This window comes from Mus caroli, chromosome 15 (assembly GCF_900094665.2).
Source record: "Mus caroli chromosome 15, CAROLI_EIJ_v1.1, whole genome shotgun sequence".
Taxonomy (NCBI): domain Eukaryota; kingdom Metazoa; phylum Chordata; class Mammalia; order Rodentia; family Muridae; genus Mus; species Mus caroli.
In genome coordinates, this window is record NC_034584.1 from 67,647,556 (window position 1) to 67,661,997 (window position 14,442).

Below are 14,442 nucleotides of genomic sequence, written 5' to 3' on the forward strand. Positions count from 1 at the left end.
AGGAGCAGGAGCAGGAGCAGGAGCAGGAGCAGGAGCAGGAGCAGGAGCAGGAGCAGGAGCAGGAGCAGGAGCAGGAGCAGGAGCAGGAGCCAAGCAGGAAGTCGCTCTCACCCTTACCAGTATGGAAGCAGTGATGGACAGCGGATACTGAAGGACAGGGTGCTTAAGCTGCAGATAAGCACCAGACAGCCCAACGGGAGGACCTAGAACTCAGGGCACACAGAAGGAAAATTGCAGGGTGAAATTCACTCTCATGTCCTATAGGTTGAATTAAAAATACGCCATGCCTTAGTTTTAGCAAGGGCCATGAATACTGACTGCTCAAGGTCTGCAGGTGAGGAATGGATGTGTATATTGTCTCATTAGTGAAAGGCCACCAGCTGCAACGGTAGCACATTCTTGCTCTAGACCCGGAACTGGGATGAGCCGGATACACTAAGGGGTTTTTAATGACATGCAGTTTCTGACAAAGTCAAGAAGTGACAGGTGAGGTGACAGTTCACAATAACAAGTGAGAACTCGTGAGTTTATCTCTCCATAAACAGCTGGACGGCATCTGCATCCCTTACAGTTGGTACCAGCTGAGACAATCAGTTACACCTGAGCCAGAGAAAGTGCTCAGGTCACTGTAGGATCCGTTGGGGTGGAGTGAAGAACATGACTCCCCAGGGACTGAAGTCCTTCTTCCCCATGGCCCTGCTATCTGCTGGGGCTTGTGGGTCCTTCCTGAGTCTATGGCAATAGGGAACCCAGACAACATGGGACTTTGTAAGGATTCAGAGTCACGTCTCAACTCATCCTTCATGGGATGCTCCTACAGACACACTCAGCATCATGCTTCATTAATACCCCGAGCAGAGCTCAATCAAGCTGGTTATTCTAATTAACCATCGCAGACACCGAGGGTGTTCAGCTATGGTCCTCCTTGCTAATCTGACGAAGTGGCGTTCTAGGAGGTTGAGAGGAGGAGCCAGGAGAAGGCTCTGGAACTGAATAAAGCTTGGCCAGGCAAAGGTCTTTGTCATTGCGCACAAGAGGCTGAGTTTCAAGTAGAAGAGAGGGGGAGGCAAGATGAGCTCTTAGCAGCACACACACACACACACACACACACACACTGTAGGGATTCCTCAGAGATGTGGCCTTTGGGACTGCTGTAAGTCTGGGACATCTTTGTTCCTTATTCTGTACTGTTCCCAATGGCTATATATGAATCTTAGAATCAAACATGGAGGGAAATAAAAAAATTCTCTATCTGGGAAAGGAACTCTCATCCATCATGTCCCTGTCCCTCTGTGGGAGATGGTCCTGGGCTAACCTTCCCCAAATTACCATCAATCCCCACTCTACAGACACAGACGAGGGAGTGACTTCTCTCCAAGCTGCCCACGGATCCCACCAGCCCAGTCTGGAAATCCCTGTCTGTGCCACAGTGCTCCGGGGGACACCCAGTGGCTTGAAAAACAAAAGCTTGTGCTTCTTGGGGTTCTTAGTCACACTAACCCAAAAGTGGGAGTGAAAGGGGGACCCTCCAGTCTGAGTGTCTGCTATGTGGTGTTTGGCAGAACTGTCTCCCTAGATTCATCCCTTCAAGTGTTTAACCTCTCAGCACCCCAGAATGAGGATGGGTTTGGGATAGGGTCTTTCAAAGAGAGAAGGGTCCAATAAGGGAATTGGGGCAAGGCCTGGTCCAGGCTGATTGTGTCCTCTAAAGGAATCTGTTTGTGGACAAGCACAGGATGACCATGTAGGGACATAGGGAAGTGGCAGCTACTACTGTAGTGGCCTCAGGGAGCAACCTTGCAAGGGCCAGCCCACTGACCCCTTGCCCTTGGACTTCTATCCTCCAGAATGGGAGAGAGTATGTTTCAGTACGTTTCTTTTGTTTAACCCATGAACCTGTGGCCTAAGCTAGATATGGGAGAGAGAGAGAGAGAGAGAGAGAGAGAGAGAGAGAGAGAGAGAGAGAGAGAGAGAGAAAGCTATTCAGAGAAGGCCCTGGTATGGGGTAGGAATGATCTAGAGAGTTGAAGAAGGGCGTGGGAGGCAACCGCATTTTAATGAATGTGTCTTCTCATCCTCTGTGTTGTCTTTGGGATTTTTATCTTGGAAATGAAATTTAAAACACATGTGGGAGGTTTAATGAATTGGAAATATCTGCCTCATGGCTGTTCCAAGGGTGGGGGGAAACAACTAAACTAAAATTAGAAGGCAAAGTGTTTGTACAATTTGGGAAGCATTATAAAGCTAGATGCTAAACTCAGTTCCCACAAGGCTGGCTGGGTTGGGAACGGACCAGCCATTGTGACCCAGCACAGATAACACTTGCAGCCTGACAGCCCTGTCCTGGAACCCTGGTTAGGAGGCAAAATATGAAGCTCACCAAGACTCACACTGGCAGCGATGTGGTAGCATAGCTGCTCGCATTTCCCTGCCCCAATGCCACCTGAGCACGGTGCTGGGGGGAATTTTCCACGATGTATTTAGACAAAGGGTTAATGATCAAAAGACAAAATCTTTAAAAGAAAAACCCGTGAAGCACAGACACAGGGCGGAAAGTGGCCCAGAGACATTGTACAAGTGGCCAGCATGGAAGAAAGAAATTGTTTACAGTTCATTATGGAATAGCGGCAAATGTGAGCAAAAGCAGGCTAGATTTATTCTCGAGTACCAAACATGGTAACAGCCACAGCTCAGTGCAAACTGTGGGGGCCCATGTGACAGGCTGCCTGGGACCAGGTGGAAGGGGGCAGGGGATGGCATGTGGTACCCTTCTGACAAGATTGTCCTGGAGAGATGGCCAGGGTTGAGTGTAGAGATGTGTATACAGAGATGGGTATTAAAGAGACACAAATCCGTTCCTCATTTGATCATCTGTTTCCATGCCTGCTGTATGTCATGAACCAGGCTGACTGTGTGTGTTGGACTGACACGTAGAAGTCAGTGTGTTCTCTTGCAGAGTCTGGAGGACCCAGCTATCCCAGGGTGCATAGAGAGATACTTTCTAGGAAGTGTGAGGACACTGGGAGTGAGGGTTGGTGCCTCTAGAGAAGTGCTCCTACAGGAGGAGTCTGAGTGAGAGCAAGCTGAATGTCTTGGTTAGGGTTTTATTGCTGTGAAGAGACACCATGACCACAGCAACTCTAATAAAGAACAACAATTGATTGGGACTGACTGACAGGTTCAGAGGTTCAGTCCATTATCATCAAGGAAGGAACATGGCGGCATCCAGACAGGCATGGTGTAGGAGGAGCTGAGAGTTCTTCAACTTCATCTGAAGGCTGCTAGGACAAGACTTGCTCTCACATGGTTAGGAGGAGGGTCTCATTGCCCACCCCACAGTTACACACTTCCTTCAACAAGGCCACACCTACTCCAACAAGGCCACACCTCCTAATAGTGCCACTCCTTGGGACAAGCATATACAAACCACCACACTGATCCTCGGAGAAGTAGGTATAGGAAGGTTAAGGAATGGCCAGGTTTATCATGAGACTCTCAACCCATCCAGGAACTACTCTTTCTTCTCTGTGCCCCAGGAGGCCCTTGCAGGAATGAAGCCACCATCCTGTCCACAGACTGGACAGGAAGGAGGCTATTAGACCCAGGGCAGATGGTATGAGATTTCATGGCAACAGAGACCCAGAGGAGGGGACAGGACAAACTGTTGCAATGTGTGAGTGTGGTGAGCAACCACAGTTGGGTAAGATGCCATCGGCCTGACCTCTGGAAGCTGAGAAGGTCAACCACAGCATGCACTGTTAACATAGACGAGAGGAGCGAAGAGCGAGGAAGGGAGGAGAACACAGCACATCCCCAAACTGCTGATGTTTGTCTCCGTAATTACAGACAATCTTCTCCTTCCATTGTTTGTTTCCCAAGTTCGGCATTGAACAAATATTGACCGTGTATCTTAAGAAATGTATTATGAAGGAGATAAAAGTGCCCCCCAAAGCTTCCTTGCTTCTGTCTTGCTGGATCCAATCAGCTGGCCACCCGGGGCTCCTATAAGTTAGCAGCTCAGCTCAGCTCCAGCTGTCCAGCAGCTGTGCAGACCCTGCGGGACTTCCCTCCAAGGCTGCTGGTCAGACTGCCCAACCCGTTTTGCTGTTGTGTGTCAGGGAGACACTGTCAGGATGTGCTGTGCCCCAGCTAAGCAGTGTGCCAGCCCAAGCGCAGTGTGCAAACACGCACACGCACACGCACACGTACATGCACACGGCACACGACACACGCACACGCACACGCACACACACATGCACACACATTCACACACACTCACACCAGAGTTGCGACAGCCTTGCAATTCATATCCACAATCAGCCTTGCATCCCTAGCATCATGCACCCCAGATACAGAGGTGAACAGTAAGGTAGACCTGGTGAGGATGAGCAAGCTCCTACCCCATCTGAACCACACAGACCTTGAAGTAACCCATAGCTGCTGTCTCCCTCTCTCAGCAGTGGGGTACACTGCACTTGTTTTCCTGGGGCTCTGGTAGTCACGTCTCAAGGAAGTCTCAGGTGCCCTCAGACATACCATACACTCATACTGGGAGTCTGTAGCATCCATAACTGAGGCAGGTGCTGAGGTGAGACACACCTCATGCTATAGCCATTGTTCTGGGACACCTTCCTGCAGTGCACTGGGGCAGTTGGGATGCTCACAGGAGAAGCTGTTAGTCCTGATCCCTGAGTGGTGTGGGGTGCTACCAGGAGGAAGGTAAGAAGTGGTCTCTCAGGGATTACCCAGTGTAGGATATGGCACGAGTTAGAGCTGCAGTATCTTCGGCCATTCTGGAGCCTGGCTGTGAACAAGTGTAGGTTATCTTCACCTCAGAGAATCTGAGCCTTCTAGAGGAGATGGAAAGCCTCTGTCTCCTTACACCGGCTGTGCCAGCTTAGGCAACTTCCTTAACCCCTCTGTGTTGGGTTTGCTAAGGATTAAGTTGAATAACACTTTAATGACCAAAATAGCCATGAGAAGTATTTTCATGGCAGGGTCACAGTAGGCTTTTAAGGAATGATCAAGTGTGCACATCTGGACATTTTCTCCAGAAATAGGAATAAGCGGTATTGGTTATAAATCTCAGATGGAAGTTTCTGGAATGTTGCCATCTTGTAGGGATTTGAGACCACCAATATGATAGGGCAGTTGGGCTGTGTGTGAGAGGAAGGTCAGGGAACACACAAGGCTCCCTGAGCGAGGGAGCTGCCACCCATCAAAGCTACACCCTGGGGAAGCATAAGAAGCAGGACTAGGCCTGTGTCCCTTGGAGCTGACCTTTGCAGTGTTCGCCTGGCATAGCTCACTTTGTGCAATGTCGGGTACAAGTAGACTGGGTGGGGTTGCAGCAGGTGTGCAGATATCCACAGCAGAAGGTGATGGCCAACAATTAACAACAGAAATGGAGGTGGTAAGATATGTCCGGAATAGAAAGGGGGGCCTGAACCTATCCTGGTCAAGTACTGAAGTCATACAGAGTAACAGGGAACTGAAAGTCAAGCTGAATTCGGAAGTCAGTGTTTGGAGACCTGGATGATTTCCGTACTGCGTGGAAGTCCTGGAGCCCAGTTAGAAAGCCTTGTGGACAGGCACGTGTAGGGGAAGAGACGGGCATGGCTTAATGAGAAGTGTTCTGGAGGGAGAAGCTGACCTAGGGTGGCCCCCACAGGTAATGGGGAGCCCGGGAGCTCTGAGAAAGACCAGGGAGAGCAGTAAGCCAACTGCCAGCCTAGAAGGGGAAGAGGCCACATGGGTAGAAATGTTATGTCAGGTCAGCCTGCAGAGAAAGGGCTGAAAGCCACAAAAAGCCTGCAGCCACATGTCCACCCTGCAGATACCCTGAAGGAGCCACAGACAGATGGGCTGTGAGTAGCCTTTTGCTTAAATATATCACTGTACAGTGGGCAGGAGGACAGATAGGACAATGGTAATTCAGACCCAATAGCACTGTCAAAGGCCAAGTTGGGAAGACAGAAAAGAGTGTCACCATCATGGGACATGTCCCCAGTAAGCCTAGTATGCGGGGGGTGGGGGGTTCAGAAGAGGATACATCCACAGAGGAGGTAGGTTTGCTTAACGATAGGCTCAAGCAATATTTAACAGCAAATGAGACAATAAAACATGTAATTAGCAGACGCGTGACATGGCTGCCAGAATTACAATGGAAGGCGCCAAACCAGTCGGAGATTAGTAGATTAGTTGTCAGCTCGTAAGGGAGTTAGCTCGAGGCAGGTGGGCTCCGGAGGAGGAGGAGGAAATGGGGGCCTGCTGGGAGTGAGGTTCTGGGGTTGGGAAGAAAGTCTGTAAATCCTGGTCTCTGCTCATGGCCCCAGGCACGCAGCTCTGTTCTTGTATTCATATTATGGGGCTAAAGATGGCAGGGACTTCATGGGAAGGTTGGGAAGACCCAGTGGAGACTGGTAACCACTCCACAGACTGCCTGGCTTAAGCGCTGAGTTGATAACGCTGTCCTTAATACAACTCATTGCCATCAACATCCTTACCACCATCACTTTCATGGCTACCAACATCAACACTGTCACTGTTAACATCAACACTATCGCTATCACCATCACACTGCTGACGCTGGAGCTGACTGTCGACAGCACAACTGTCCTCAGAGTCACCTTCACTCATGCTCTCAGTGCTACTTGTATCACTACCATGACCATCACTCCTGCCGTCAGCACCCCTTCATCACCATCACCATCAGCAGTACCAGTACCCTTGCCAATGCCCTAACTGTCCTCATCACTCACAACACCATCAGAATCAGTGTCACACTATAAATGACATATGTATCTTATCACCACCATCCTTACTATTATCATAATCACCGCCAAGGCCATCATCACCCTCTTGACCACTGTCATCAACCTCACCACACCAGCATCGCCACTATTGCCACCACAGCCACCACCAACCCCATCATCTCTGTCTCCACCACCAAGAACAGCAACAGCATCTCCCTCACTGTTCCCACTGCTATGACAGTTGACCGGACCATCATTGATGTCACCCTGCCATCACCATCAATACACCCTTGTTTTCATCATGACTGCCATTTTACTGTCCCTACTGTGGTATCATGAATGTCACCCTGAATACTGGTGACTCCACACCTATGCTACACAATCATCTTGCTTATCCCTGTCTTCACTGTCACCATCAATGCTGCTAGCAATATTGCGGTCCCCTGACAGGGTGTGAGGGGACCCTTGCATCTTCAAGGAGCATCTAAAGCAATCTCTCTTTGCATTCAGATTGGTCCCAAGAGGAAGAAATAGAGGGGCTGCCTGACTTGCCCAGTGTCACAGGGCATTAGTGTGATATTACTTGTGGATACCAGAGGTGGCTACCAACCACTGTATCTGTCATGACCACTTACCATATGTCATTTTGCCCCTCTCTCTTACTAAGGGAAGTTGGGAAAGGAGACAGAAGTCCTGCAGAATATTGCCTATGTTCGCCAGGCAATTCCGGAACTCAGTGCTAGCAAGTTCCTGGGGATTTTGAGAGGAAGGAATAGTGAGATCACAATAGGGGCTGGAGTTAAATGGGGGGGGGGCGTAGAGTTACAGCAGATTTAGGGTAGAGGAATGAGCGCAGGGTTGGAGAGGGGGTATGGGGTCAAGGAAGGGCTAAGTCACACTCACTAGCTGGGTGGCCTAGGAAATTTTCCTAGCCTTTCTGTGCATCCAGAACTCCACTTTGCCCAGAACAGAATAGACCACAGTATATGCTGGTGACTTCCTCTGCATCTCTTCTTTTCTTATGAAAGAAGCAGAGAGAGCTTGGAGTCTGTCCTCAGGGCCCCCACCACTCAGGGAAATTTTAGTTCTGATGACCCAGCATCTTCCTGGAAAGCCACTAGGGCTGTGGGGTAAGACACCCTTGAAATGCACCCCACCCCTGCATCTGTGCCTGGCTCACCGCATCATGGTGCAATTGGATATCTTTGCTCCTATCAGGCGCTCATGAGGGGCCATTATGTGTAGGAGGGGGAAGCTTTTCCAGTGATCACCAGTGAGAGGGTCTGGGAGCCCCGGGAGGGAATCAATTTGAGCTGGGAAGGGCTGGCCATCTATCTCCCTTTGCTGGTAATTTAGGCCTCTGAGCAGATAACAGTGGCTGTGGTGGTGACCAGCTTGTGCTGAGGCTGAGGAATGGCCGTCTATGTATTATGCTGTGGAGAGGGAGGGGAGGAAAATGGGCCTGTCTGGAAGAGTCATGTTTCCACTTCAGATGGCCTCTGAGGAGGTAGCAGTCACAAGTCCCCGCTGTGACCTTCTCAAGGTCACGTCCCTGTGGTGACCTCTATGTGGCCCTTGGCTTATGGGATCGGAATTGTACAGCAGCCCTGGGAATTGATACCACCTACACAATCAACACAGACTAGACCACAGCTGACCCCAGGCTACTCATCATCCTCAGGTATGCCCTGGCTTAAGTTGTTCACTGTGAGGTCCCAACCCACCCCCAGAAGTCAGACCCCAGAAAGGGTGCACTATAAGCCCAGCTGAAACCTGAAAGCCATGAAATAGTGAAGCCCTTTCAACTGCTATGCAAGGCACCCCTACTAGAGATCCCTAACTCCTCATTAGATCCTTAATCCCTCTGGGTCCTCACCTCACACTGGAGACCCCAACTAGTATCAGCTCATCATATCTGATATAGCTCACACCTGGGTAGTCATTGGAGAAAGAGCTCAAGGGTCACTGGGGTTCAGTGACCTACCTGCCAGGGCCACTTGGGTTTCAAAATGGAGTAAGGTCTGCTTGCTGAGAGCTCTGTCCTAACTTCACCAATGACAATAAACACATATATAAAAAACGAAAAGGAGGTAGAAGGAGTGAGGGAAGCAAAAAACACACACACTTCAGGGCCAACAAGGGGCCAGGCGAAGCTTGTGAAGGCTCCTGGAGGCAGGTACACCGCCACCAGTCTGTATCACACAAGATCGGCCATGTCAGACTGATTCCAGCAAACCATAGATACTTGAGACACCATAGAACTTCAGGATAAAGGTTGCACATTTGTCATGCGATTCCTAGTAGGGTCTACCCAGAAAGCCATTTTGTGTTCTTGGAGTCATGGATTGATTCTTGGGCCACAGACAGCAACAATGGAGCAAACATATATGTACATGTGTATTATGTGTGCATGGATGTGGATCAAGGCCTGATAGGAGTCATTGCCTGAGGTTGCAGCAAACCCCAAGTCCAAGGTGACTTCTGCTGGCCTGGGTGACTGTGGCCACTGAGATGCACAATGGAAAGTTCACAGCTCTAGGTACAGAGCCATCAAGCCCAAAGCCACTGAGACCTACAGTTCTCATGCAGGAATACAATGCACTCCACCTACAGTAGCCTTCCATGTGGGCTAGCACAAGATGGGCAATGTTACGAGTTCTGACAGCTGCATTTTCAGGAATCTCATACAACAGTTTTCAGACTCTGTAGCCAGCAAAGTTCAGAGACAAGTATGAGTTATCAAGGTCACAAGATGTCCAACAGGAGCCACCTAGCCTGGTCATTGCTCTCACCCATGTCCGCTGCCCTAGCCCCATGGACTGAAGACAGAAGCCTAAGGAGGAAATAGTGACAAACCAAAGGAAGGATATCGTCCTCATGCTGATAGTGGGTACAGCCTCTGGATCTGTCCCACAAGGCCTCCTCGAGAGCAGAGATGCATGACTATGGTGTTGGGGCACATGAGCTGTGGATAAGGGAGACCCAGGAGAGCGAGTGCTGAGATGGGAGGCCTCTGCTTATTCAAATGTCTCTAGGTATACCTGCTTGGGTCATTGTCAGCTGGCCCCCAGAGTCCTCGGCTGGTCAGGGGGTGGGGCTTTAGGAAGCAAGGATAAGGGTAGTAGCCTGAACAAAATGGTGTAGGGAGGGCCGAAGGGGCCTGGCCTGCGTAGGAGCGACAAGAATGGGTGAATCCTGTCCTTGCCTGCCATCATCTTGATTAATTCAGTTGGAGCAGAAGCATCAGAGATAGTACCCAGACACAGTCTCTCTAGTACACAGTGGCGTAAAGCTCTCTCCATCCCCCAAATATCAGTGGCCAGGTCTGGACATGGACATGGACACCTCTAAAGTGATCCTAACAAGGTCAGGCTTGCTGTCCCCCTCTAGCAGGGGGAGTGGTCGCATGTCCTGGGTGCTGAGTCATACAGCCTCTTCCTACCTTGAGTCACGCTTGTTAGCAGGGACAGAACTTGATTTTTAACAGACATCCAGAGCGAGTCTCAAAAATATTAGTCAGTTAAAATGTCTTTCCCAGAGCAGGGGGGAAAAAAACCTCCAAGATAAAAATTCCAGGTCTTGCAAAGAATGCAAATGGCTTGTCTGGCGTTTCATTAAGACTCTTGCACATGCCTTGCCACAGGCAGGAGCTCCAGGCCCTGGGCTGGGAGCTGAACAGAAGCCGGGAGGACCCTGACTTTCTCTCCTTCCACTCTCTGTACTCCTCTGGTGACCTTGAGAGAGTCAGATTCTCCAAAGTCACATTGCCTCCTCCACCCCAGGCAAAGGCGCCACCAGTCAGATGGCCTTGGGGCACAGAAGGCCTGAAATACAGGGGACATGAAAGGACAAAGGACTTGGGGGTACAGAGGACCTTATGACACAGAAAACCCAAAGAAAGTCTCCTGATTCAGTATCCCCAGAGGAAGATAATATCAGGATGCAAAGGGGACATGATTGAACTCAGGCCTGGATGCAGGTTGGGGAGCAAGTACAACATTCTCTCAACCACGTTAGAGCATCACATGGGTTCACCTCAGGGCAGATGGGAAGCAGAGAGCGGAGCAGCTCACATCCCAGAGGACAGGAATCACACTGGGGCAGTAGCAAGAAGTGGCCCCCCGAGAGATCAGGGCCCCCAAGGTTATGTTTTACCTCCTCTGGCCAGCTCGCCTGGCAGAGCATCATGAGCAAACCTCTCTGAAAACACCTGTTACACTAACTTCCTAGAGGTGTCAATCAAGTCGTGTTGCTAGGCAAGATTAACCATCCCATATTGGACCTGATAAGCCAGACAGATTAATTAGCATGAGGGAAGGAGAGTCAGAAGACACAGGAGGACCCGTACTTTTGATTACTTAATACTGTTTTTACTCCAGACTATTTTTGGGTCCACAGACACTGGTGGGGACTCCCACATACCCACAGGAACTATTAATTTGTCACACTGTGATGGCTCACTGTCCGCAGTTAAGGTTGATGCACACTTAATGAGAGATGCTCATAGTTTTCCCCAGGGTCTCCCAGTCTTTTCTGATATTGTTTTCTGTTTCAAGGCCCACTGTAAGTGCCACATAGCAAGTGGTCTCTGTCCCCTCTGAGACAGTCCTCCCCTAGGAGAAGGACTGGCTTCCCAACTCCAGTGCCTCCAAATTGCATCCCCAGGAACCACAGGTCTGGTATTTTTTTGTTTCTGACCTTGAGTTGAAATACTTTGGGTATACAAAGAGCAAAGTAAGGGGCACATTGGTCCCCCACAGCCCACAACGCTGTCTGTCATGCTCACAGCCCTACTCAGGACCTGTGCCCTTCATCTGCTCATGCTCCTTCTCCTGGCTTGCAGATGTCATCAGGAGCCAGCTTCCCTGGCTTATAGCCCCATGCTCTCATCCTGCCAGCATAGACAGAAACCAGGAGCACAGTTGGCCTGAAGGCATTGACCCTCACCAAAATAGCATCACTCTGTATTTGCCAGTGTGCTTTTGCCTTCCACCATTTGGAAGTCTTCCTGCACTGCGTCCTTCATCCAGCTCCATTATGGTGTCTAACTGGAGAGCAGGCATCCCTCTGGGCAGTCCCACACTGCCACTGTTGGATCTCTTCCATCTCACATTGGGTGGCAGCAGACAATGCTGGACATGAGTGTGAGCTTCCGCCCTGTTTATCTAGATAGAGGATTCTGGGCTGCACTGGCTGCATGTTCAACATGACCACGGGCCTTCTAGACAACTCAAAACTGCCCATGGTCTTTGTGTGTGTGCATCATGGCTGCTAAACTGTGTTGATTGTGGACCGTCACCGTGCTCCCTGCACAAAATGGCTTATGCGCACCCGTAGGACTTCCATTTGTGTGGGATTGCTCACAGTATCTCCCCCCCACCCCCGCAAAGCACTCTAGAATGCTAATTTCTGCTTTCTTGCTTCCTTTTCTTCGTTCTGCTTCTCAGAGGTCAGTTCATCTTGTCATCCTTCACCAAAAAAAGCTACAAACAAAACCCGAATTAAGCCTGATGTGGCTGCATTGCGCTCTATTTTTGAAAGTCCGTTTCCATTCCTTATTACTCTCTTTTTCCCCCCCATTTTTGACAATTTATGTTGTTTTGCGATTGTTCTTTTTTTAGCCCTTTGAACTAAGAAATTAACCATTTTTTAAAATGATATCCGAATGCCTGCTAAATGTATCAGAAGCTATGATTTGGCAGCGAGCATCAGTGTGCTTTCATCCTTGGCTTCCCAACAGTTTTTAGATCTCCACTTTTATTTTTTTTTTTTTAGAATCATGATAGTTTCATCAAAATTTGGAAGTTTACAGCCGTTGTTTCTTCAAATACGTATTTCCATTTGATATTATTGTGTGTGTTCCCCGGAGCTGTGTTCATTTGTCTTTGGTCTTTTCCCCTCCCGTTCTCCAGATTGGATAATTTCTATCGATCCATCCTCAAGTTCCACTTCCTCTTCTGTCGGCCCCAATCTCTGACAAGCTCTTTCAGTGAATTCATCATTTCGACCCTTGTATCTCTCCTCTGAAGGCACCCTGTGTGTTTAATGTACTGCCCTTCACAGAGCCAAGATACAGAATCTCCGGAGATGGATGAATGGAGGAAGTAAATGTGTACTGGACGCACAATGGAATATTACCCAGTCACGGAAAAGAGCAAAATCCCATTTGCTGTAGCGAAGTGGATGGGCCTGAAGGACACTGTGTGAGTGAAGTGGAAGCTAAAGACTTGCTTCGCTTCATAGACGGGGAGAGAGAGGGGAAGAAGAAGTGTGTAAGGGATGTAGCAGAAAGTAGACAATGTGTACCCGGATGTGGATGGACGAGACGGAATCCGGATGTGGATAGATGCTACAGAACCGGGATGTGGATGGATGAGACGGAACCCAGATGTTGATGGACAGGACTGAAGAGCTCTAGCTGGGAAGTAGTTAACGGTAAACCTACCAAAAACCTCAAAATAGGTAGAAGAGAGGACATTGGGTGAGCCCCCAAATAAAGAAGCCTGCAGTCACTGCACCTGTGTACTTACATCAGAACAGCCGTGCAGTTATGAGGCAGACATGTTATCTACCGCTAACAGGGTGCCTTCAGACACAGCCACACATGTCAAGATGGAGAGAGATTTCCCACTCTGACTCTCCACATGATTTCCACTTCTTAGAAGAGATTGTGTTTATGGTCACTCCTAGGAATTCTATTCTTTTAATTCATTGAAAATAGCATCCTGGGAGAACTTGTGACCACCACCAGGAACCCCTTACCTGGGTGCAGAGGGCCACGTTAGTTCTGTAACCCACTAACTCATTTTTTCCTAGGCTCTGAATTTTGAGGGCTCCTCTGTTCTGCAGAGGGCCTTTTGGCTGGACTCCAAGCTGGGCCAACAGGCCCTGGACTCTGTGCTCTTTCTCAGATGCTTTCTAATTCTCCGGTGGTGGACAGTGTACTCCAGTCTGGTCACCTGGGCCTGTGATGTTTAGTGTCTGTGATTGGAAGAGAGCTTGGCCATCTCCCCATCACCACCACCCTGGGGTGTACAGCTGCTACCTGCCACCTGGGTGGGTCTCTTCTGGGGCTTGGTGTCCACTTTTCCAGCTATAGTGAACTCTGGGCTGGCCTTTGCCTGAGCTGCAGCACTTGGCACCAGCTGTCCCCAGAGCCCCAAAGACCAGTATGTATGTCATCTTGGAGGGGCTGCTATGCTCTGCCTAGAGTTGGCTCTCATTGCCTGCTTGGAAGACTGTCTCCACAGAGAGACATACACGCTCATGGTCCTCCTTCCCCATGCTAAATTTGCTGTCCGTCGCCTACTGCGGGAAAGCCTGACTTCCTCTGCTTGTGTTCCGCTTGAGGATGCTGGTGAAATGTGGTCACTCAGCACCTCTAGCTCCTTTGTGTCAGGCATAAGAGAGCCCTGAGGGTGAGCATGAATGAAATGTACACCCTTAAGAGTCTAATTTGATGAGGTCTGTCTGTGGTTTCCAGAATATTCTCAGCACCTCACCTCCTCACACACTTGTTAACATGCCCCCCTCCCACCCGGAAACACCTGCTCCTATGTCTCTGACATCATGTATTGTTTAGTTGCTACTGTCCTAGAACTGCCAGTGAATAGAGTCACACAACAGCATCCCTTTGACTCTGATCTTCCCTTTCGTTGCATTTAGGAGTTCATTATTGTGGAAAAGA

At 49.6% G+C, this 14,442-nt stretch overlaps 2 long non-coding RNA genes across 2 annotated transcripts in view; one reads left to right on the plus strand and one right to left on the minus strand.

Moving 5' to 3' along the window:
* The window catches only part of LOC110310018, an 8,197-nt gene extending 730 nt beyond the window's left edge, over positions 1-7,467 (minus strand). The window contains exons 1-2 of the long non-coding RNA XR_002379791.1: positions 7,391-7,467; positions 118-203 (exon numbers count right to left, since the gene is read on the minus strand). This is a non-coding gene — a long non-coding RNA (uncharacterized LOC110310018). The remainder of the gene's footprint in view (positions 1-117; positions 204-7,390) is intronic.
* A 294-nt stretch (positions 7,468-7,761) lies between these two features.
* LOC110311045 lies at positions 7,762-13,253 on the plus strand. The gene is made up of 3 exons (XR_002379896.1): positions 7,762-7,885; positions 8,248-8,436; positions 12,668-13,253. It is a non-coding gene; the product is annotated as an uncharacterized LOC110311045 (long non-coding RNA).
* The last annotated feature ends 1,189 nt before the right edge of the window (positions 13,254-14,442 follow it).